This window comes from Lissotriton vulgaris, chromosome 7 (assembly GCF_964263255.1).
Source record: "Lissotriton vulgaris chromosome 7, aLisVul1.2, whole genome shotgun sequence".
Lineage (NCBI taxonomy): Eukaryota > Metazoa > Chordata > Amphibia > Caudata > Salamandridae > Lissotriton > Lissotriton vulgaris.
In genome coordinates this window covers 1284657784-1284682402 of record NC_141695.1, presented here as the reverse complement: position 1 = coordinate 1284682402, position 24619 = coordinate 1284657784, and positions in this window count along the sequence as shown.

Sequence of the window (24619 nt, the reverse complement as noted above, 5' to 3'; positions counted from 1 at the left end):
TAGGATACATTTATCTTGGTATTCAAATGAGTTGCAGGGAAAACAGGATGCCTAAAGAAAAACTAAGATGTAAGTTAAAAGAATTTAGGTCATTTTTTGGGATTTCTAAATTTGTATGAACGGAAGTTTGAGCATAAGAGTCTCGACTTTACTATTGCTGAACCTGTAGTATTTGGCTAAAAGGAAGATGGTAAATATGCTCTTCATAGATTTTATTATTCCCACTAACTGTAGCATAACCCTTCCTCTCAACTTATTAGCTGACGTAATTGCTACTGATGTACCATATCCTAAAAGGAATGAATGAGAAGAGTATGCTACCACTTGGCTGGCAACAAGACCTATTTATCTATGTCCTATTGTGCGTGCTACAATTGTTGAGAGAGCGTTAGCAAAAGAGTCATGGGATTCAGAGAAGCCTGCGAGGTTAAAAAGACAAATTGAGATTTGAATTTTTAAGGAGCTGTTGATTTTCACAATAATACAGGCTTTATAGTACTGATCTGTTTACGCTTTATAAAAATAAAGATATTTTTGGATTGCTTAAAATAAATGCACTAACAGTGGACTTTTCCATCTGCAGATTATACTGAATGACCAGCAGTGGCAGTGTTTCACAACAGATTTTCTCTGCATCGCCGAGACTACAGCCAAAAAAAAAAGAAAAGTCTTCCGGCATACAGCATCATTTTACCAATTTATATGGCAAGTAAAACTCACACTCATTCCTTTGGGTAATCAAAAAGACATTCATAGCATCTGAATGGCCTCACTACCTTCTGGTGGGGTCCCATGCTTGAATATAATTTCTGTCAAGATGGAAGTATTATGGATCACATTTTGTTGGTCATGATAGTTAATAAAAGTCTGGCTGCCTCTAGGGCTACCAAAACCTGCTTTAGATCCTGGTGCTAGCAATATTCCATCCAAGGAAATTGCTGCCTTTGAGACTGAAATGTACTATCTTCCTTTAGAACGATAGTCTTACTCGCTCTGTGAAGGAATCTCATTTAACCACTTCCCCTGCACTCTGTACTCGAGGTGGATTGTTGTTCAGAGTAATCTGTTTTTGTATCTCCAGCCCACTTTCAAAAAGGCCCAAATGCTTTGAGAGGTTCAGAGCCCTTTACCATTCCACCTCTTACTTGCCTTGCAGTCATGAATACAGATAGTAACTGAGTGCATAATTGCTGATATATCATCCTCCTCTGTGTGACCTTCACCTAGGGTGATTGGTCCAGCGAGTCAATGACATCACAAAGCTAAGGCAGGATGTCATCTGACATGAGGGCCATTTAGTTGCCTAGCAAGCAATAGGATACATTTATCTTGGTATTCAAATGAGTTGCAGGGAAAACAGGATGCCTAAAGAAAAACTAAGATGTAAGTTAAAAGAATTTAGGTCATTTTTTGGGATTTCTAAATTTGTATGAACGGAAGTTTGAGCATAAGAGTCTCGACTTTACTATTGCTGAACCTGTAGTATTTGGCTAAAAGGAAGATGGTAAATATGCTCTTCATAGATTTTATTATTCCCACTAACTGTAGCATAACCCTTCCTCTCAACTTATTAGCTGACGTAATTGCTACTGATGTACCATATCCTAAAAGGAATGAATGAGAAGAGTATGCTACCACTTGGCTGGCAACAAGACCTATTTATCTATGTCCTATTGTACGTGCTACATTTGTTGAGAGAGGGTTAGCAAAAGAGTCATGGGATTCAGAGAAGCCTGCGAGGTTAAAAAGACAAATTGAGATTTGAATTTTTAAGGAGCTGTTGATTTTCACAATAATACAGGCTCTATAGTACTGATCTGTTTACGCTTTATAAAAATAAAGATATTTTTGGATTGCTTAAAATAAATGCACTAACAGTGGACTTTTCCATCTGCAGATTATACTGAATGACCAGCAGTGGCAGTGTTTCACAACAGATTTTCTCTGCATCGCCGAGACTACAGCCAAAAAAAAAAGAAAAGTCTTCCGGCATACAGCATCATTTTACCAATTTATATGGCAAGTAAAACTCACACTCATTCCTTTGGGTAATCAAAAAGACATTCATAGCATCTGAATGGCCTCACTACCTTCTGGTGGGGTCCCATGCTTGAATATAATTTCTGTCAAGATGGAAGTATTATGGATCACATTTTGTTGGTCATGATAGTTAATAAAAGTCTGGCTGCCTCTAGGGCTACCAAAACCTGCTTTAGATCCTGGTGCTAGCAATATTCCATCCAAGGAAATTGCTGCCTTTGAGACTGAAATGTACTATCTTCCTTTAGAACGATAGTCTTACTCGCTCTGTGAAGGAATCTCATTTAACCACTTCCCCTGCACTCTGTACTCGAGGTGGATTGTTGTTCAGAGTAATCTGTTTTTGTATCTCCAGCCCACTTTCAAAAAGGCCCAAATGCTTTGAGAGGTTCAGAGCCCTTTACCATTCCACCTCTTACTTGCCTTGCAGTCATGAATACAGATAGTACCTGAGTGCATAATTGCTGATATATCATCCTCCTCTGTGTGACCTTCACCTAGGGTGATTGGTCCAGCGAGTCAATGACATCACAAAGCTAAGGCAGGATGTCATCTGACATGAGGGCCATTTAGTTGCCTAGCAAGCAATAGGATACATTTATCTTGGTATTCAAATGAGTTGCAGGGAAAACAGGATGCCTAAAGAAAAACTAAGATGTAAGTTAAAAGAATTTAGGTCATTTTTTGGGATTTCTAAATTTGTATGAACGGAAGTTTGAGCATAAGAGTCTCGACTTTACTATTGCTGAACCTGTAGTATTTGGCTAAAAGGAAGATGGTAAATATGCCCTTCATAGATTTTATTATTCCCACTAACTGTAGCATAACCCTTCCTCTCAACTTATTAGCTGACGTAATTGCTACTGATGTACCATATCCTAAAAGGAATGAATGGGAAGAGTATGCTACCACTTGGCTGGCAACAAGACCTATTTATCTATGTCCTATTGTACGTGCTACATTTGTTGAGAGAGGGTTAGCAAAAGAGTCATGGGATTCAGAGAAGCCTGCGAGGTTAAAAAGACAAATTGAGATTTGAATTTTTAAGGAGCTGTTGATTTTCACAATATTACAGGCTTTATAGTACTGATCTGTTTACGCTTTATAAAAATAAAGATATTTTTGGATTGCTTAAAATAAATGCACTAACAGTGGACTTTTCCATCTGCAGATATACTGAATGACCAGCAGTGGCAGTGTTTCACAACAGATTTTCTCTGCATCGCCGAGACTACAGCCAAAAAAAAAAGAAAAGTCTTCCGGCATACAGCATCATTTTACCAATTTATATGGCAAGTAAAACTCACACTCATTCCTTTGGGTAATCAAAAAGACATTCATAGCATCTGAATGGCCTCACTACCTTCTGGTGGGGTCCCATGCTTGAATATAATTTCTGTCAAGATGGAAGTATTATGGATCACATTTTGTTGGTCATGATAGTTAATAAAAGTCTGGCTGCCTCTAGGGCTACTAAAACCTGCTTTAGATCCTGGTGCTAGCAATATTCCATCCAAGGAAATTGCTGCCTTTGAGACTGAAATGTACTATCTTCCTTTAGAACGATAGTCTTACTCGCTCTGTGAAGGAATCTCATTTAACTACTTCCCCTGCACTCTGTACTCGAGGTGGATTGTTGTTCAGAGTAATCTGTTTTTGTATCTCCAGCCCACTTTCAAAAAGGCCCAAATGCTTTGAGAGGTTCAGAGCCCTTTACCATTCCACCTCTTACTTGCCTTGCAGTCATGAATACAGATAGTAACTGAGTGCATAATTGCTGATATATCATCCTCCTCTGTGTGACCTTCACCTAGGGTGATTGGTCCAGCGAGTCAATGACATCACAAAGCTAAGGCAGGATGTCATCTGACATGAGGGCCATTTAGTTGCCAAGCAAGCAATAGGATACATTTATCTTGGTATTCAAATGAGTTGCAGGGAAAACAGGATGCCTAAAGAAAAACTAAGATGTAAGTTAAAAGAAATTAGGTCATCTTTTGGGATTTCTAAATTTGAATGAACGGAAGTTTGAGCATAAGAGTCTCGACTTCACTATTGCTGAACCTGTAGTATTTGGCTAAAAGGAAGATGGTAAATATGCCCTTCATAGGTTTTATTATTCCCACTAACTGTAGCATAACCATTCCTCTCAACTTATTAGCTGACGTAATTGCTACTGATGTACCATATCCTAAAAGGAATGAATGAGAAGAGTATGCTACCACTTGGCTGGCAACAAGACCTATTTATCTATGTCCTATTGTGCGTGCTACAATTGTTGAGAGAGCGTTAGCAAAAGAGTCATGGGATTCAGAGAAGCCTGCGAGGTTAAAAAGACAAATTGAGATTTGAATTTTTAAGGAGCTGTTGATATTCACAATAATACAGGCTCTATAGTACTGATCTGTTTACGCTTTATAAAAATAAAGATATTTTTGGATTGCTTAAAATAAATGCACTAACAGTGGACTTTTCCATCTGCAGATTATACTGAATGACCAGCAGTGGCAGTGTTTCACAACAGATTTTCTCTGCATCGCCGAGACTACAGCCAAAAAAAAAAGAAAAGTCTTCCGGCATACAGCATCATTTTACCAATTTATATGGCAAGTAAAACTCACACTCATTCCTTTGGGTAATCAAAAAGACATTCATAGCATCTGAATGGCCTCACTACCTTCTGGTGGGGTCCCATGCTTGAATATAATTTCTGTCAAGATGGAAGTATTATGGATCACATTTTGTTGGTCATGATAGTTAATAAAAGTCTGGCTGCCTCTAGGGCTACTAAAACCTGCTTTAGATCCTGGTGCTAGCAATATTCCATCCAAGGAAATTGCTGCCTTTGAGACTGAAATGTACTATCTTCCTTTAGAACGATAGTCTTACTCGCTCTGTGAAGGAATCTCATTTAACTACTTCCCCTGCACTCTGTACTCGAGGTGGATTGTTGTTCAGAGTAATCTGTTTTTGTATCTCCAGCCCACTTTCAAAAAGGCCCAAATGCTTTGAGAGGTTCAGAGCCCTTTACCATTCCACCTCTTACTTGCCTTGCAGTCATGAATACAGATAGTAACTGAGTGCATAATTGCTGATATATCATCCTCCTCTGTGTGACCTTCACCTAGGGTGATTGGTCCAGCGAGTCAATGACATCACAAAGCTAAGGCAGGATGTCATCTGACATGAGGGCCATTTAGTTGCCTAGCAAGCAATAGGATACATTTATCTTGGTATTCAAATGAGTTGCAGGGAAAACAGGATGCCTAAAGAAAAACTAAGATGTAAGTTAAAAGAAATTAGGTCATCTTTTGGGATTTCTAAATTTGTATGAACGGAAGTTTGAGCATAAGAGTCTCGACTTCACTATTGCTGAACCTGTAGTATTTGGCTAAAAGGAAGATGGTAAATATGCCCTTCATAGATTTTATTATTCCCACTAACTGTAGCATAACCATTCCTCTCAACTTATTAGCTGACGTAATTGCTACTGATTTACCATATCCTAAAAGGAATGAATGAGAAGAGTATGCTACCACTTGGCTGGCAACAAGACCTATTTATCTATGTCCTATTGTGCGTGCTACAATTGTTGAGAGAGCGTTAGCAAAAGAGTCATGGGATTCAGAGAAGCCTGCGAGGTTAAAAAGACAAATTGAGATTTGAATTTTTAAGGAGCTGTTGATTTTCACAATAATACAGGCTTTATAGTACTGATCTGTTTACGCTTTATAAAAATAAAGATATTTTTGGATTGCTTAAAATAAATGCACTAACAGTGGACTTTTCCATCTGCAGATTATACTGAATGACCAGCAGTGGCAGTGTTTCACAACAGATTTTCTCTGCATCGCCGAGACTACAGCCAAAAAAAAAAGAAAAGTCTTCCGGCATACAGCATCATTTTACCAATTTATATGGCAAGTAAAACTCACACTCATTCCTTTGGGTAATCAAAAAGACATTCATAGCATCTGAATGGCCTCACTACCTTCTGGTGGGGTCCCATGCTTGAATATAATTTCTGTCAAGATGGAAGTATTATGGATCACATTTTGTTGGTCATGATAGTTAATAAAAGTCTGGCTGCCTCTAGGGCTACCAAAACCTGCTTTAGATCCTGGTGCTAGCAATATTCCATCCAAGGAAATTGCTGCCTTTGAGACTGAAATGTACTATCTTCCTTTAGAACGATAGTCTTACTCGCTCTGTGAAGGAATCTCATTTAACCACTTCCCCTGCACTCTGTACTCGAGGTGGATTGTTGTTCAGAGTAATCTGTTTTTGTATCTCCAGCCCACTTTCAAAAAGGCCCAAATGCTTTGAGAGGTTCAGAGCCCTTTACCATTCCACCTCTTACTTGCCTTGCAGTCATGAATACAGATAGTAACTGAGTGCATAATTGCTGATATATCATCCTCCTCTGTGTGACCTTCACCTAGGGTGATTGGTCCAGCGAGTCAATGACATCACAAAGCTAAGGCAGGATGTCATCTGACATGAGGGCCATTTAGTTGCCTAGCAAGCAATAGGATACATTTATCTTGGTATTCAAATGAGTTGCAGGGAAAACAGGATGCCTAAAGAAAAACTAAGATGTAAGTTAAAAGAATTTAGGTCATTTTTTGGGATTTCTAAATTTGTATGAACGGAAGTTTGAGCATAAGAGTCTCGACTTTACTATTGCTGAACCTGTAGTATTTGGCTAAAAGGAAGATGGTAAATATGCTCTTCATAGATTTTATTATTCCCACTAACTGTAGCATAACCCTTCCTCTCAACTTATTAGCTGACGTAATTGCTACTGATGTACCATATCCTAAAAGGAATGAATGAGAAGAGTATGCTACCACTTGGCTGGCAACAAGACCTATTTATCTATGTCCTATTGTACGTGCTACATTTGTTGAGAGAGGGTTAGCAAAAGAGTCATGGGATTCAGAGAAGCCTGCGAGGTTAAAAAGACAAATTGAGATTTGAATTTTTAAGGAGCTGTTGATTTTCACAATAATACAGGCTCTATAGTACTGATCTGTTTACGCTTTATAAAAATAAAGATATTTTTGGATTGCTTAAAATAAATGCACTAACAGTGGACTTTTCCATCTGCAGATTATACTGAATGACCAGCAGTGGCAGTGTTTCACAACAGATTTTCTCTGCATCGCCGAGACTACAGCCAAAAAAAAAAGAAAAGTCTTCCGGCATACAGCATCATTTTACCAATTTATATGGCAAGTAAAACTCACACTCATTCCTTTGGGTAATCAAAAAGACATTCATAGCATCTGAATGGCCTCACTACCTTCTGGTGGGGTCCCATGCTTGAATATAATTTCTGTCAAGATGGAAGTATTATGGATCACATTTTGTTGGTCATGATAGTTAATAAAAGTCTGGCTGCCTCTAGGGCTACCAAAACCTGCTTTAGATCCTGGTGCTAGCAATATTCCATCCAAGGAAATTGCTGCCTTTGAGACTGAAATGTACTATCTTCCTTTAGAACGATAGTCTTACTCGCTCTGTGAAGGAATCTCATTTAACCACTTCCCCTGCACTCTGTACTTGAGGTGGATTGTTGTTCAGAGTAATCTGTTTTTGTATCTCCAGCCCACTTTCAAAAAGGCCCAAATGCTTTGAGAGGTTCAGAGCCCTTTACCATTCCACCTCTTACTTGCCTTGCAGTCATGAATACAGATAGTACCTGAGTGCATAATTGCTGATATATCATCCTCCTCTGTGTGACCTTCACCTAGGGTGATTGGTCCAGCGAGTCAATGACATCACAAAGCTAAGGCAGGATGTCATCTGACATGAGGGCCATTTAGTTGCCTAGCAAGCAATAGGATACATTTATCTTGGTATTCAAATGAGTTGCAGGGAAAACAGGATGCCTAAAGAAAAACTAAGATGTAGGTTAAAAGAATTTAGGTCATTTTTTGGGATTTCTAAATTTGTATGAACGGAAGTTTGAGCATAAGAGTCTCAACTTCACTATTGCTGAACCTGTAGTATTTGGCTAAAAGGAAGATGGTAAATATGCCCTTCATAGATTTTATTATTCCCACTAACTGTAGCATAACCCTGCCTCTCAACTTATTAGCTGACGTAATTGCTACTGATGTACCATATCCTAAAAGGATTGAATGAGAAGAGTATGCTACCACTTGGCTGGCAACAAGACCTATTTATCTATGTCCTATTGTACGTGCTACAATTGTTGAGAGAGCGTTAGCAAAAGAGTCATGGGATTCAGAGAAGCCTGCGAGGTTAAAAAGACAAATTGAGATTTGAATTTTTAAGGAGCTGTTGATTTTCACAATAATACAGGCTTTATAGTACTGATCTGTTTACGCTTTATAAAAATAAAGATATTTTTGGATTGCTTAAAATAAATGCACTAACAGTGGACTTTTCCATCTGCAGATTATACTGAATGACCAGCAGTGGCAGTGTTTCACAACAGATTTTCTCTGCATCGCCGAGACTACAGCCAAAAAAAAAAGAAAAGTCTTCCGGCATACAGCATCATTTTACCAATTTATATGGCAAGTAAAACTCACACTCATTCCTTTGGGTAATCAAAAAGACATTCATAGCATCTGAATGGCCTCACTACCTTCTGGTGGGGTCCCATGCTTGAATATAATTTCTGTCAAGATGGAAGTATTATGGATCACATTTTGTTGGTCATGATAGTTAATAAAAGTCTGGCTGCCTCTAGGGCTACCAAAACCTGCTTTAGATCCTGGTGCTAGCAATATTCCATCCAAGGAAATTGCTGCCTTTGAGACTGAAATGTACTATCTTCCTTTAGAACGATAGTCTTACTCGCTCTGTGAAGGAATCTCATTTAACCACTTCCCCTGCACTCTGTACTCGAGGTGGATTGTTGTTCAGAGTAATCTGTTTTTGTATCTCCAGCCCACTTTCAAAAAGGCCCAAATGCTTTGAGAGGTTCAGAGCCCTTTACCATTCCACCTCTTACTTGCCTTGCAGTCATGAATACAGATAGTAACTGAGTGCATAATTGCTGATATATCATCCTCCTCTGTGTGACCTTCACCTAGGGTGATTGGTCCAGAGAGTCAATGACATCACAAAGCTAAGGCAGGATGTCATCTGACATGAGGGCCATTTAGTTGCCTAGCAAGCAATAGGATACATTTATCTTGGTATTCAAATGAGTTGCAGGGAAAACAGGATGCCTAAAGAAAAACTAAGATGTAAGTTAAAAGAAATTAGGTCATTTTTTGGGATTTCTAAATTTGTATGAACTGAAGTTTGAGCATAAGAGTCTCAACTTCACTATTGCTGAACCTGTAGTATTTGGCTAAAAGGAAGATGGTAAATATGCCCTTCATAGATTTTATTATTCCCACTAACTGTAGCATAACCCTTCCTCTCAACTTATTAGCTGACGTAATTGCTACTGATGTACCATATCCTAAAAGGATTGAATGAGAAGAGTATGCTACCACTGGGCTGGCAACGAGACCTATTTATCTATGTCCTATTGTACGTGCTACAATTGTTGAGAGAGCGTTAGCAAAAGAGTCATGGGATTCAGAGAAGCCTGCGAGGTTAAAAAGACAAATTGAGATTTGAATTTTTAAGGAGCTGTTGATTTTCACAATAATACAGGCTTTATAGTACTGATCTGTTTACGCTTTATAAAAATAAAGATATTTTTGGATTGCTTAAAATAAATGCACTAACAGTGGACTTTTCCATCTGCAGATTATACTGAATGACCAGCAGTGGCAGTGTTTCACAACAGATTTTCTCTGCATCGCCGAGACTACAGCCAAAAAAAAAAGAAAAGTCTTCTGGCATACAGCATCATTTTACCAATTTATATGGCAAGTAAAACTCACACTCATTCCTTTGGGTAATCAAAAAGACATTCATAGCATCTGAATGGCCTCACTACCTTCTGGTGGGGTCCCATGCTTGAATATAATTTCTGTCAAGATGGAAGTATTATGGATCACATTTTGTTGGTCATGATAGTTAATAAAAGTCTGGCTGCCTCTAGGGCTACCAAAACCTGCTTTAGATCCTGGTGCTAGCAATATTCCATCCAAGGAAATTGCTGCCTTTGAGACTGAAATGTACTATCTTCCTTTAGAACGATAGTCTTACTCGCTCTGTGAAGGAATCTCATTTAACCACTTCCCCTGCACTCTGTACTCGAGGTGGATTGTTGTTCAGAGTAATCTGTTTTTGTATCTCCAGCCCACTTTCAAAAAGGCCCAAATGCTTTGAGAGGTTCAGAGCCCTTTACCATTCCACCTCTTACTTGCCTTGCAGTCATGAATACAGATAGTAACTGAGTGCATAATTGCTGATATATCATCCTCCTCTGTGTGACCTTCACCTAGGGTGATTGGTCCAGAGAGTCAATGACATCACAAAGCTAAGGCAGGATGTCATCTGACATGAGGGCCATTTAGTTGCCTAGCAAGCAATAGGATACATTTATCTTGGTATTCAAATGAGTTGCAGGGAAAACAGGATGCCTAAAGAAAAACTAAGATGTAAGTTAAAAGAAATTAGGTCATTTTTTGGGATTTCTAAATTTGTATGAACGGAAGTTTGAGCATAAGAGTCTCAACTTCACTATTGCTGAACCTGTAGTATTTGGCTAAAAGGAAGATGGTAAATATGCCCTTCATAGATTTTATTATTCCCACTAACTGTAGCATAACCCTTCCTCTCAACTTATTAGCTGACGTAATTGCTACTGATGTACCATATCCTAAAAGGATTGAATGAGAAGAGTATGCTACCACTTGGCTGGCAACAAGACCTATTTATCTATGTCCTATTGTATGTGCTACAATTGTTGAGAGAGCGTTAGCAAAAGAGTCATGGGATTCAGAGAAGCCTGCGAGGTTAAAAAGACAAATTGAGATTTGAATTTTTAAGGAGCTGTTGATTTTCACAATAATACAGGCTTTATAGTACTGATCTGTTTACGCTTTATAAAAATAAAGATATTTTTGGATTGCTTAAAATAAATGCACTAACAGTGGACTTTTCCATCTGCAGATTATACTGAATGACCAGCAGTGGCAGTGTTTCACAACAGATTTTCTCTGCATCGCCGAGACTACAGCCAAAAAAAAAAGAAAAGTCTTCCGGCATACAGCATCATTTTACCAATTTATATGGCAAGTAAAACTCACACTCATTCCTTTGGGTAATCAAAAAGACATTCATAGCATCTGAATGGCCTCACTACCTTCTGGTGGGGTCCCATGCTTGAATATAATTTCTGTCAAGATGGAAGTATTATGGATCACATTTTGTTGGTCATGATAGTTAATAAAAGTCTGGCTGCCTCTAGGGCTACCAAAACCTGCTTTAGATCCTGGTGCTAGCAATATTCCATCCAAGGAAATTGCTGCCTTTGAGACTGAAATGTACTATCTTCCTTTAGAACGATAGTCTTACTCGCTCTGTGAAGGAATCTCATTTAACCACTTCCCCTGCACTCTGTACTCGAGGTGGATTGTTGTTCAGAGTAATCTGTTTTTGTATCTCCAGCCCACTTTCAAAAAGGCCCAAATGCTTTGAGAGGTTCAGAGCCCTTTACCATTCCACCTCTTACTTGCCTTGCAGTCATGAATACAGATAGTAACTGAGTGCATAATTGCTGATATATCATCCTCCTCTGTGTGACCTTCACCTAGGGTGATTGGTCCAGAGAGTCAATGACATCACAAAGCTAAGGCAGGATGTCATCTGACATGAGGGCCATTTAGTTGCCTAGCAAGCAATAGGATACATTTATCTTGGTATTCAAATGAGTTGCAGGGAAAACAGGATGCCTAAAGAAAAACTAAGATGTAAGTTAAAAGAATTTAGGTCATTTTTTGGGATTTCTAAATTTGTATGAACGGAAGTTTGAGCATAAGAGTCTCGACTTTACTATTGCTGAACCTGTAGTATTTGGCTAAAAGGAAGATGGTAAATATGCTCTTCATAGATTTTATTATTCCCACTAACTGTAGCATAACCCTTCCTCTCAACTTATTAGCTGACGTAATTGCTACTGATGTACCATATCCTAAAAGGAATGAATGAGAAGAGTATGCTACCACTTGGCTGGCAACAAGACCTATTTATCTATGTCCTATTGTACGTGCTACATTTGTTGAGAGAGGGTTAGCAAAAGAGTCATGGGATTCAGAGAAGCCTGCGAGGTTAAAAAGACAAATTGAGATTTGAATTTTTAAGGAGCTGTTGATTTTCACAATAATACAGGCTCTATAGTACTGATCTGTTTACGCTTTATAAAAATAAAGATATTTTTGGATTGCTTAAAATAAATGCACTAACAGTGGACTTTTCCATCTGCAGATTATACTGAATGACCAGCAGTGGCAGTGTTTCACAACAGATTTTCTCTGCATCGCCGAGACTACAGCCAAAAAAAAAAGAAAAGTCTTCCGGCATACAGCATCATTTTACCAATTTATATGGCAAGTAAAACTCACACTCATTCCTTTGGGTAATCAAAAAGACATTCATAGCATCTGAATGGCCTCACTACCTTCTGGTGGGGTCCCATGCTTGAATATAATTTCTGTCAAGATGGAAGTATTATGGATCACATTTTGTTGGTCATGATAGTTAATAAAAGTCTGGCTGCCTCTAGGGCTACCAAAACCTGCTTTAGATCCTGGTGCTAGCAATATTCCATCCAAGGAAATTGCTGCCTTTGAGACTGAAATGTACTATCTTCCTTTAGAACGATAGTCTTACTCGCTCTGTGAAGGAATCTCATTTAACCACTTCCCCTGCACTCTGTACTCGAGGTGGATTGTTGTTCAGAGTAATCTGTTTTTGTATCTCCAGCCCACTTTCAAAAAGGCCCAAATGCTTTGAGAGGTTCAGAGCCCTTTACCATTCCACCTCTTACTTGCCTTGCAGTCATGAATACAGATAGTACCTGAGTGCATAATTGCTGATATATCATCCTCCTCTGTGTGACCTTCACCTAGGGTGATTGGTCCAGCGAGTCAATGACATCACAAAGCTAAGGCAGGATGTCATCTGACATGAGGGCCATTTAGTTGCCTAGCAAGCAATAGGATACATTTATCTTGGTATTCAAATGAGTTGCAGGGAAAACAGGATGCCTAAAGAAAAACTAAGATGCAAGTTAAAAGAATTTAGGTCATTTTTTGGGATTTCTAAATTTGTATGAACGGAAGTTTGAGCATAAGAGTCTCGACTTTACTATTGCTGAACCTGTAGTATTTGGCTAAAAGGAAGATGGTAAATATGCCCTTCATAGATTTTATTATTCCCACTAACTGTAGCATAACCCTTCCTCTCAACTTATTAGCTGACGTAATTGCTACTGATGTACCATATCCTAAAAGGAATGAATGGGAAGAGTATGCTACCACTTGGCTGGCAACAAGACCTATTTATCTATGTCCTATTGTACGTGCTACATTTGTTGAGAGAGGGTTAGCAAAAGAGTCATGGGATTCAGAGAAGCCTGCGAGGTTAAAAAGACAAATTGAGATTTGAATTTTTAAGGAGCTGTTGATTTTCACAATATTACAGGCTTTATAGTACTGATCTGTTTACGCTTTATAAAAATAAAGATATTTTTGGATTGCTTAAAATAAATGCACTAACAGTGGACTTTTCCATCTGCAGATATACTGAATGACCAGCAGTGGCAGTGTTTCACAACAGATTTTCTCTGCATCGCCGAGACTACAGCCAAAAAAAAAAGAAAAGTCTTCCGGCATACAGCATCATTTTACCAATTTATATGGCAAGTAAAACTCACACTCATTCCTTTGGGTAATCAAAAAGACATTCATAGCATCTGAATGGCCTCACTACCTTCTGGTGGGGTCCCATGCTTGAATATAATTTCTGTCAAGATGGAAGTATTATGGATCACATTTTGTTGGTCATGATAGTTAATAAAAGTCTGGCTGCCTCTAGGGCTACTAAAACCTGCTTTAGATCCTGGTGCTAGCAATATTCCATCCAAGGAAATTGCTGCCTTTGAGACTGAAATGTACTATCTTCCTTTAGAACGATAGTCTTACTCGCTCTGTGAAGGAATCTCATTTAACCACTTCCCCTGCACTCTGTACTCAAGGTGGATTGTTGTTCAGAGTAATCTGTTTTTGTATCTCCAGCCCACTTTCAAAAAGGCCCAAATGCTTTGAGAGGTTCAGAGCCCTTTACCATTCCACCTCTTACTTGCCTTGCAGTCATGAATACAGATAGTAACTGGGTGCATAATTGCTGATATATCATCATCCTCCTCTGTGTGACCTTCACCCAGGGTGATTGGTCCAGCGAGTCAATGACATCACAAAGCTAAGGCAGGATGTCATCTGACATGAGGGCCATTTAGTTGCCTAGCAAGCAATAGGATACATTTATCTTGGTATTCAAATGAGTTGCAGGGAAAACAGGATGCCTAAAGAAAAACTAAGATGTAAGTTAAAAGAAATTAGGTCATTTTTTGGGATTTCTAAATTTGTATGAACGGAAGTTTGAGCATAAGAGTCTCGACTTTACTATTGCTGAACCTGTAGTATTTGGCTAAAAGGAAGATGGTAAATATGCCCTTCATAGATTTTATTATTCCCACTAACTGTAGCATAACCATTCCTCTCAACTTATTAGCTGACGTAATTGCTACTGATGTACCATATCCTAAAAGGAATGAATGAGAAGAGTATGCTACCACTTGGCTGGCAACAAGACCTATTTATCTATGTCCTATTGTACGTGCTACATTTGTTGAGAGAGGGTTAGCAAAAGAGTCATGGGATTCAGAGAAGCCTGCGAGGTTAAAAAGACAAATTGAGATTTGAATTTTTAAGGAGCTGTTGATTTTCACAATAATACAGGCTCTATAGTACTGATCTGTTTACGCTTTATAAAAATAAAGATATTTTTGGATTGCTTAAAATAAATGCACTAACAGTGGACTTTTCCATCTGCAGATTATACTGAATGACCAGCAGTGGCAGTGTTTCACAACAGATTTTCTCTGCATCGCCGAGACTACAGCCAAAAAAAAAAGAAAAGTCTTCCGGCATACAGCATCATTTTACCAATTTATATGGCAAGTAAAACTCACACTCATTCCTTTGGGTAATCAAAAAGACATTCATAGCATCTGAATGGCCTCACTACCTTCTGGTGGGGTCCCATGCTTGAATATAATTTCTGTCAAGATGGAAGTATTATGGATCACATTTTGTTGGTCATGATAGTTAATAAAAGTCTGGCTGCCTCTAGGGCTACCAAAACCTGCTTTAGATCCTGGTGCTAGCAATATTCCATCCAAGGAAATTGCTGCCTTTGAGACTGAAATGTACTATCTTCCTTTAGAACGATAGTCTTACTCGCTCTGTGAAGGAATCTCATTTAACTACTTCCCCTGCACTCTGTACTCGAGGTGGATTGTTGTTCAGAGTAATCTGTTTTTGTATCTCCAGCCCACTTTCAAAAAGGCCCAAATGCTTTGAGAGGTTCAGAGCCCTTTACCATTCCACCTCTTACTTGCCTTGCAGTCATGAATACAGATAGTAACTGAGTGCATAATTGCTGATATATCATCCTCCTCTGTGAGACCTTCACCTAGGGTGATTGGTCCAGCGAGTCAATGACATCACAAAGCTAAGGCAGGATGTCATCTGACATGAGGGCCATTTAGTTGCCTAGCAAGCAATAGGATACATTTATCTTGGTATTCAAATGAGTTGCAGGGAAAACAGGATGCCTAAAGAAAAACTAAGATGTAAGTTAAAAGAAATTAGGTCATTTTTTGGGATTTCTAAATTTGTATGAACGGAAGTTTGAGCATAAGAGTCTCAACTTCACTATTGCTGAACCTGTAGTATTTGGCTAAAAGGAAGATGGTAAATATGCCCTTCATAGATTTTATTATTCCCACTAACTGTAGCATAACCCTTCCTCTCAACTTATTAGCTGACGTAATTGCTACTGATGTACCATATCCTAAAAGGATTGAATGAGAAGAGTATGCTACCACTTGGCTGGCAACAAGACCTATTTATCTATGTCCTATTGTACGTGCTACAATTGTTGAGAGAGCGTTAGCAAAAGAGTCATGGGATTCAGAGAAGCCTGCAAGGTTAAAAAGACAAATTGAGATTTGAATTTTTAAGGAGCTGTTGATTTTCACAATAATACAGGCTTTATAGTACTGATCTGTTTACGCTTTATAAAAATAAAGATATTTTTGGATTGCTTAAAATAAATGCACTAACAGTGGACTTTTCCATCTGCAGATTATACTGAATGACCAGCAGTGGCAGTGTTTCACAACAGATTTTCTCTGCATCGCCGAGACTACAGCCAAAAAAAAAAGAAAAGTCTTCCGGCATACAGCATCATTTTACCAATTTATATGGCAAGTAAAACTCACACTCATTCCTTTGGGTAATCAAAAAGACATTCATAGCATCTGAATGGCCTCACTACCTTCTGGTGGGGTCCCATGCTTGAATATAATTTCTGTCAAGATGGAAGTATTATGGATCACATTTTGTTGGTCATGATAGTTAATAAAAGTCTGGCTGCCTCTAGGGCTACCAAAACCTGCTTTAGATCCTGGTGCTAGCAATATTCCATCCAAGGAAATTGCTGCCTTTGAGACTGAAATGTACTATCTTCCTTTAGAACGATAGTCTTACTCGCTCTGTGAAGGAATCTCATTTAACCACTTCCCCTGCACTCTGTACTCGAGGTGGATTGTTGTTCAGAGTAATCTGTTTTTGTATCTCCAGCCCACTTTCAAAAAGGCCCAAATGCTTTGAGAGGTTCAGAGCCCTTTACCATTCCACCTCTTACTTGCCTTGCAGTCATGAATACAGATAGTAACTGAGTGCATAATTGCTGATATATCATCCTCCTCTGTGTGACCTTCACCTAGGGTGATTGGTCCAGAGAGTCAATGACATCACAAAGCTAAGGCAGGATGTCATCTGACATGAGGGCCATTTAGTTGCCTAGCAAGCAATAGGATACATTTATCTTGGTATTCAAATGAGTTGCAGGGAAAACAGGATGCCTAAAGAAAAACTAAGATGTAAGTTAAAAGAAATTAGGTCATTTTTTGGGATTTCTAAATTTGTATGAACGGAAGTTTGAGCATAAGAGTCTCAACTTCACTATTGCTGAACCTGTAGTATTTGGCTAAAAGGAAGATGGTAAATATGCCCTTCATAGATTTTATTATTCCCACTAACTGTAGCATAACCCTTCCTCTCAACTTATTAGCTGACGTAATTGCTACTGATGTACCATATCCTAAAAGGATTGAATGAGAAGAGTATGCTACCACTTGGCTGGCAACAAGACCTATTTATCTATGTCCTATTGTACGTGCTACAATTGTTGAGAGAGCGTTAGCAAAAGAGTCATGGGATTCAGAGAAGCCTGCGAGGTTAAAAAGACAAATTGAGATTTGAATTGTTAAGGAGCTGTTGATTTTCACAATAATACAGGCTTTATAGTACTGATCTGTTTACGCTTTATAAAAATAAAGATATTTTTGGATTGCTTAAAATAAATGCACTAACAGTGGACTTTTCCATCTGCAGATTATACTGAATGACCAGCAGTGGCAGTGTTTCACAACAGATTTTCTCTGCATCGCCGAGACTACAGCCAAAAAAAAAAGAAAAGTCTTCCGGCATACAGCATCATTTTACCAATTTATATGGCAAGTAAAACTCACACTCATTCCTTTGGGTAATCAAAAAGACATTCATAGCATCTGAATGGCCTCACTACCTTCTGGTGGGGTCCCATGCTTGAATATAATTTCTGTCAAGATGGAAGTATTATGGATCACATTTTGTTGGTCATGATAGTTAATAAAAGTCTGGCTGCCTCTAGGGCTACCAAAACCTGCTTTAGATCCTGGTGCTAGCAATATTCCATCCAAGGAAATTGCTGCCTTTGAGACTGAAATGTACTATCTTCCTTTAGAACGATAGTCTTACTCGCTCTGTGAAGGAATCTCATTTAACCACTTCCCCTGCACTCTGTACTCGAGGTGGATTGTTGTTCAGAGTAATCTGTTTTTGTATCTCCAGCCCACTTTCAAAAAGGCCCAAATGCTTTGAGAGGTTCAGAGCCCTTTACCATTCCACCTCTTACTTGCCTTGCAGTCATGAATACAGATAGTAACTGAGTGCATAATTGCTGATATATCATCCTCCTCTGTGTGACCTTCACCTAGGGTGATTGGTCCAGAGAGTCAATGACATCACAAAGCTAAGGCAGGATGTCATCTGACATGAGGGCCATTTAGTTGCCTAGCAAGCAATAGGATACATTTATCTTGGTATTCAAATGAGTTGCAGGGAAAACAGGATGCCTAAAGAAAAACTAAGATGTAAGTTAAAAGAATTTAGGTCATTTTTTGGGATTTCTAAATTTGTATGAACGGAAGTTTGAGCATAAGAGTCTCGACTTTACTATTGCTGAACCTGTAGTATTTGGCTAAAAGGAAGATGGTAAATATGCTCTTCATAGATTTTATTATTCCCACTAACTGTAGCATAACCCTTCCTCTCAACTTATTAGCTGACGTAATTGCTACTGATGTACCATATCCTAAAAGGAATGAATGAGAAGAGTATGCTACCACTTGGCTGGCAACAAGACCTATTTATCTATGTCCTATTGTACGTGCTACATTTGTTGAGAGAGGGTTAGCAAAAGAGTCATGGGATTCAGAGAAGCCTGCGAGGTTAAAAAGACAAATTGAGATTTGAATTTTTAAGGAGCTGTTGATTTTCACAATAATACAGGCTCTATAGTACTGATCTGTTTACGCTTTATAAAAATAAAGATATTTTTGGATTGCTTAAAATAAATGCACTAACAGTGGACTTTTCCATCTGCAGATTATACTGAATGACCAGCAGTGGCAGTGTTTCACAACAGATTTTCTCTGCATCGCCGAGACTACAGCCAAAAAAAAAAGAAAAGTCTTCCGGCATACAGCATCATTTTACCAATTTATATGGCAAGTAAAACTCACACTCATTCCTTTGGGTAATCAAAAAGACATTCATAGCATCTGAATGGCCTCACTACCTTCTGGTGGGGTCCCATGCTTGAATATAATTTCTGTCAAGATGGAAGTATTATGGATCACATTTTGTTGGTCATGATAGTTAATAAAAGTCTGGCTGCCTCTAGGGCTACCAAAACCTGCTTTAGATCCTGGTGCTAGCAATATTCCATCCAAGGAAATTGCTGCCTTTGAGACTGAAATGTACTATCTTCCTTTAGAACGATAGTCTTACTCGCTCTGTGAAGGAATCTCATTTAACCACTTCCCCTGCACTCTGTACTCGAGGTGGATTGTTGTTCAGAGTAATCTGTTTTTGTATCTCCAGCCCACTTTCAAAAAGGCCCAAATGCTTTGAGAGGTTCAGAGCCCTTTACCATTCCACCTCTTACTTGCCTTGCAGTCATGAATACAGATAGTACCTGAGTGCATAATTGCTGATATATCATCCTCCTCTGTGTGACCTTCACCTAGGGTGATTGGTCCAGCGAGTCAATGACATCACAAAGCTAAGGCAGGATGTCATCTGACATGAGGGCCATTTAGTTGCCTAGCAAGCAATAGGATACATTTATCTTGGTATTCAAATGAGTTGCAGGGAAAACAGGATGCCTAAAGAAAAACTAAGATGTAAATTAAAAGAATTTAGGTCATTTTTTGGGATTTCTAAATTTGTATGAACGGAAGTTTGAGCATAAGAGTCTCGACTTTACTATTGCTGAACCTGTAGTATTTGGCTAAAAGGAAGATGGTAAATATGCCCTTCATAGATTTTATTATTCCCACTAACTGTAGCATAACCCTTCCTCTCAACTTATTAGCTGACGTAATTGCTACTGATGTACCATATCCTAAAAGGAATGAATGGGAAGAGTATGCTACCACTTGGCTGGCAACAAGACCTATTTATCTATGTCCTATTGTACATGCTACATTTGTTGAGAGAGGGTTAGCAAAAGAGTCATGGGATTCAGAGAAGCCTGCGAGGTTAAAAAGACAAATTGAGATTTGAATTTTTAAGGAGCTGTTGATTTTCACAATATTACAGGCTTTATAGTACTGATCTGTTTACGCTTTATAAAAATAAAGATATTTTTGGATTGCTTAAAATAAATGCACTAACAGTGGACTTTTCCATCTGCAGATATACTGAATGACCAGCAGTGGCAGTGTTTCACAACAGATTTTCTCTGCATCGCCCAGACTACAGCCAAAAAAAAAAGAAAAGTCTTCCGGCATACAGCATCATTTTACCAATTTATATGGCAAGTAAAACTCACACTCATTCCTTTGGGTAATCAAAAAGACATTCATAGCATCTGAATGGCCTCACTACCTTCTGGTGGGGTCCCATGCTTGAATATAATTTCTGTCAAGATGGAAGTATTATGGATCACATTTTGTTGGTCATGATAGTTAATAAAAGTCTGGCTGCCTCTAGGGCTACTAAAACCTGCTTTAGATCCTGGTGCTAGCAATATTCCATCCAAGGAAATTGCTGCCTTTGAGACTGAAATGTACTATCTTCCTTTAGAACGATAGTCTTACTCGCTCTGTGAAGGAATCTCATTTAACCACTTCCCCTGCACTCTGTACTCAAGGTGGATTGTTGTTCAGAGTAATCTGTTTTTGTATCTCCAGCCCACTTTCAAAAAGGCCCAAATGCTTTGAGAGGTTCAGAGCCCTTTACCATTCCACCTCTTACTTGCCTTGCAGTCATGAATACAGATAGTAACTGGGTGCATAATTGCTGATATATCATCATCCTCCTCTGTGTGACCTTCACCCAGGGTGATTGGTCCAGCGAGTCAATGACATCACAAAGCTAAGGCAGGATGTCATCTGACATGAGGGCCATTTAGTTGCCTAGCAAGCAATAGGATACATTTATCTTGGTATTCAAATGAGTTGCAGGGAAAACAGGATGCCTAAAGAAAAACTAAGATGTAAGTTAAAAGAAATTAGGTCATTTTTTGGGATTTCTAAATTTGTATGAACGGAAGTTTGAGCATAAGAGTCTCGACTTTACTATTGCTGAACCTGTAGTATTTGGCTAAAAGGAAGATGGTAAATATGCCCTTCATAGATTTTATCATTCCCACTAACTGTAGCATAACCCTTCCTCTCAACTTATTAGCTGACGTAATTGCTACTGATGTACCATATCCTAAAAGGAATGAATGAGAAGAGTATGCTACCACTTGGCTGGCAACAAGACCTATTTATCTATGTCCTATTGTACGTGCTACATTTGTTGAGAGAGGGTTAGCAAAAGAGTCATGGGATTCAGAGAAGCCTGCGAGGTTAAAAAGACAAATTGAGATTTGAATTTTTAAGGAGCTGTTGATTTTCACAATAATACAGGCTCTATAGTACTGATCTGTTTACGCTTTATAAAAATAAAGATATTTTTGGATTGCTTAAAATAAATGCACTAACAGTGGACTTTTCCATCTGCAGATTATACTGAATGACCAGCAGTGGCAGTGTTTCACAACAGATTTTCTCTGCATCGCCGAGACTACAGCCAAAAAAAAAAGAAAAGTCTTCCGGCATACAGCATCATTTTACCAATTTATATGGCAAGTAAAACTCACACTCATTCCTTTGGGTAATCAAAAAGACATTCATAGCATCTGAATGGCCTCACTACCTTCTGGTGGGGTCCCATGCTTGAATATAATTTCTGTCAAGATCGAAGTATTATGGATCACATTTTGTTGGTCATGATAGTTAATAAAAGTCTGGCTGCCTCTAGGGCTACCAAAACCTGCTTTAGATCCTGGTGCTAGCAATATTCCATCCAAGGAAATTGCTGCCTTTGAGACTGAAATGTACTATCTTCCTTTAGAACGATAGTCTTACTCGCTCTGTGAAGGAATCTCATTTAACTACTTCCCCTGCACTCTGTACTCGAGGTGGATTGTTGTTCAGAGTAATCTGTTTTTGTATCTCCAGCCCACTTTCAAAAAGGCCCAAATGCTTTGAGAGGTTCAGAGCCCTTGACCATTCCACCTCTTACTTGCCTTGCAGTCATGAATACAGATAGTAACTGAGTGCATAATTGCTGATATATCATCCTCCTCTGTGTGACCTTCACCTAGGGTGATTGGTCCAGCGAGTCAATGACATCACAAAGCTAAGGCAGGATGTCATCTGACATGAGGGCCATTTAGTTGCCTAGCAAGCAATAGGATACATTTATCTTGGTATTCAAATGAGTTGCAGGGAAAACAGGATGCCTAAAGAAAAACTAAGATGTAAGTTAAAAGAAATTAGGTCATTTTTTGGGATTTCTAAATTTGTATGAACGGAAGTTTGAGCATAAGAGTCTCAACTTCACTATTGCTGAACCTGTAGTATTTGGCTAAAAGGAAGATGGTAAATATGCCCTTCATAGATTTTATTATTCCCACTAACTGTAGCATAACCCTTCCTCTCAACTTATTAGCTGACGTAATTGCTACTGATGTACCATATCCTAAAAGGATTGAATGAGAAGAGTATGCTACCACTTGGCTGGCAACAAGACCTATTTATCTATGTCCTATTGTACGTGCTACAATTGTTGAGAGAGTGTTAGCAAAAGAGTCATGGGATTCAGAGAAGCCTGCGAGGTTAAAAAGACAAATTGAGATTTGAATTTTTAAGGAGCTGTTGATTTTCACAATAATACAGGCTCTATAGTACTGATCTGTTTACGCTTTATAAAAATAAAGATATTTTTGGATTGCTTAAAATAAATGCACTAACAGTGGACTTTTCCATCTGCAGATTATACTGAATGACCAGCAGTGGCAGTGTTTCACAACAGATTTTCTCTGCATCGCCGAGACTACAGCCAAAAAAAAAAGAAAAGTCTTCCGGCATACAGCATCATTTTACCAATTTATATGGCAAGTAAAACTCACACTCATTCCTTTGGGTAATCAAAAAGACATTCATAGCATCTGAATGGCCTCACTACCTTCTGGTGGGGTCCCATGCTTGAATATAATTTCTGTCAAGATGGAAGTATTATGGATCACATTTTGTTGGTCATGATAGTTAATAAAAGTCTGGCTGCCTCTAGGGCTACCAAAACCTGCTTTAGATCCTGGTGCTAGCAATATTCCATCCAAGGAAATTGCTGCCTTTGAGACTGAAATGTACTATCTTCCTTTAGAACCATAGTCTTACTCGCTCTGTGAAGGAATCTCATTTAACCACTTCCCCTGCACTCTGTACTCAAGGTGGATTGTTGTTCAGAGTAATCTGTTTTTGTATCTCCAGCCCACTTTCAAAAAGGCCCAAATGCTTTGAGAGGTTCAGAGCCCTTTACCATTCCACCTCTTACTTGCCTTGCAGTCATGAATACAGATAGTAACTGAGTGCATATTTGCTGATATATCATCCTCCTCTGTGCCACCTTCACCCAGGGTGATTGGTCCAGCGAGTCAATGACATCACAAAGCTAAGTCAGGATGTCATCTGACATGAGGGCCATTTAGTTGCCTAGCAAGCAATAGGATACATTTATCTTGGTATTCAAATGAGTTGCAGGGAAAACAGGATGCCCAAAGAAAAACTAAGATGTAAGTTAAAAGAAATTAGGTCATTTTTTGGGATTTCTAAATTTGTATGAACGGAAGTTTGAGCATAAGAGTCTCGACTTCACTATTGCTGAACCTGTAGTATTTGGCTAAAAGGAAGATGGTAAATATGCCCTTCATAGATTTTATTATTCCCACTAACTGTAGCATAACCCTTCCTCTCAACTTATTAGCTGACGTAATTGCTACTGATGTACCATATCCTAAAAGGATGAATGAGAAGAGTATGCTACCTCTTGGCTGGCAACAAGACCTATTTATCTATGTCCTATTGTATGTGCTACATTTGTTGAGAGAGGGTTAGCAAAAGAGTCATGGGATTCAGAGAAGCCTGCGAGGTTAAAAAGACAAATTGAGATTTGAATTTTTAAGGAGCTGTTGATTTTCACAATAATACAGGCTCTATAGTACTGATCTGTTTACGCTTTATAAAAATAAAGATATTTTTGGATTGCTTAAAATAAATGCACTAACAGTGGACTTTTCCATCTGCAGATTATACTGAATGACCAGCAGTGGCAGTGTTTCACAACAGATTTTCTCTGCATCGCCGAGACTACAGCCAAAAAAAAAAGAAAAGTCTTCCGGCATACAGCATCATTTTACCAATTTATATGGCAAGTAAAACTCGCACTCTTTCCTTTGGGTAATCAAAATGACATTCATAGCATCTGAATGGCCTCACTACCTTCTGGTGGGGTCCCATGCTTGAATATAATTTCTGTCAAGATCGAAGTATTATGGATCACATTTTGTTGGTCATGATAGTTAATAAAAGTCAGGCTGCCTCTAGGGCTACCAAAACCTGCTTTAGATCCTGGTGCTAGCAATATTCCATCCAAGGAAATTGCTGCCTTTGAGACTGAAATGTACTATC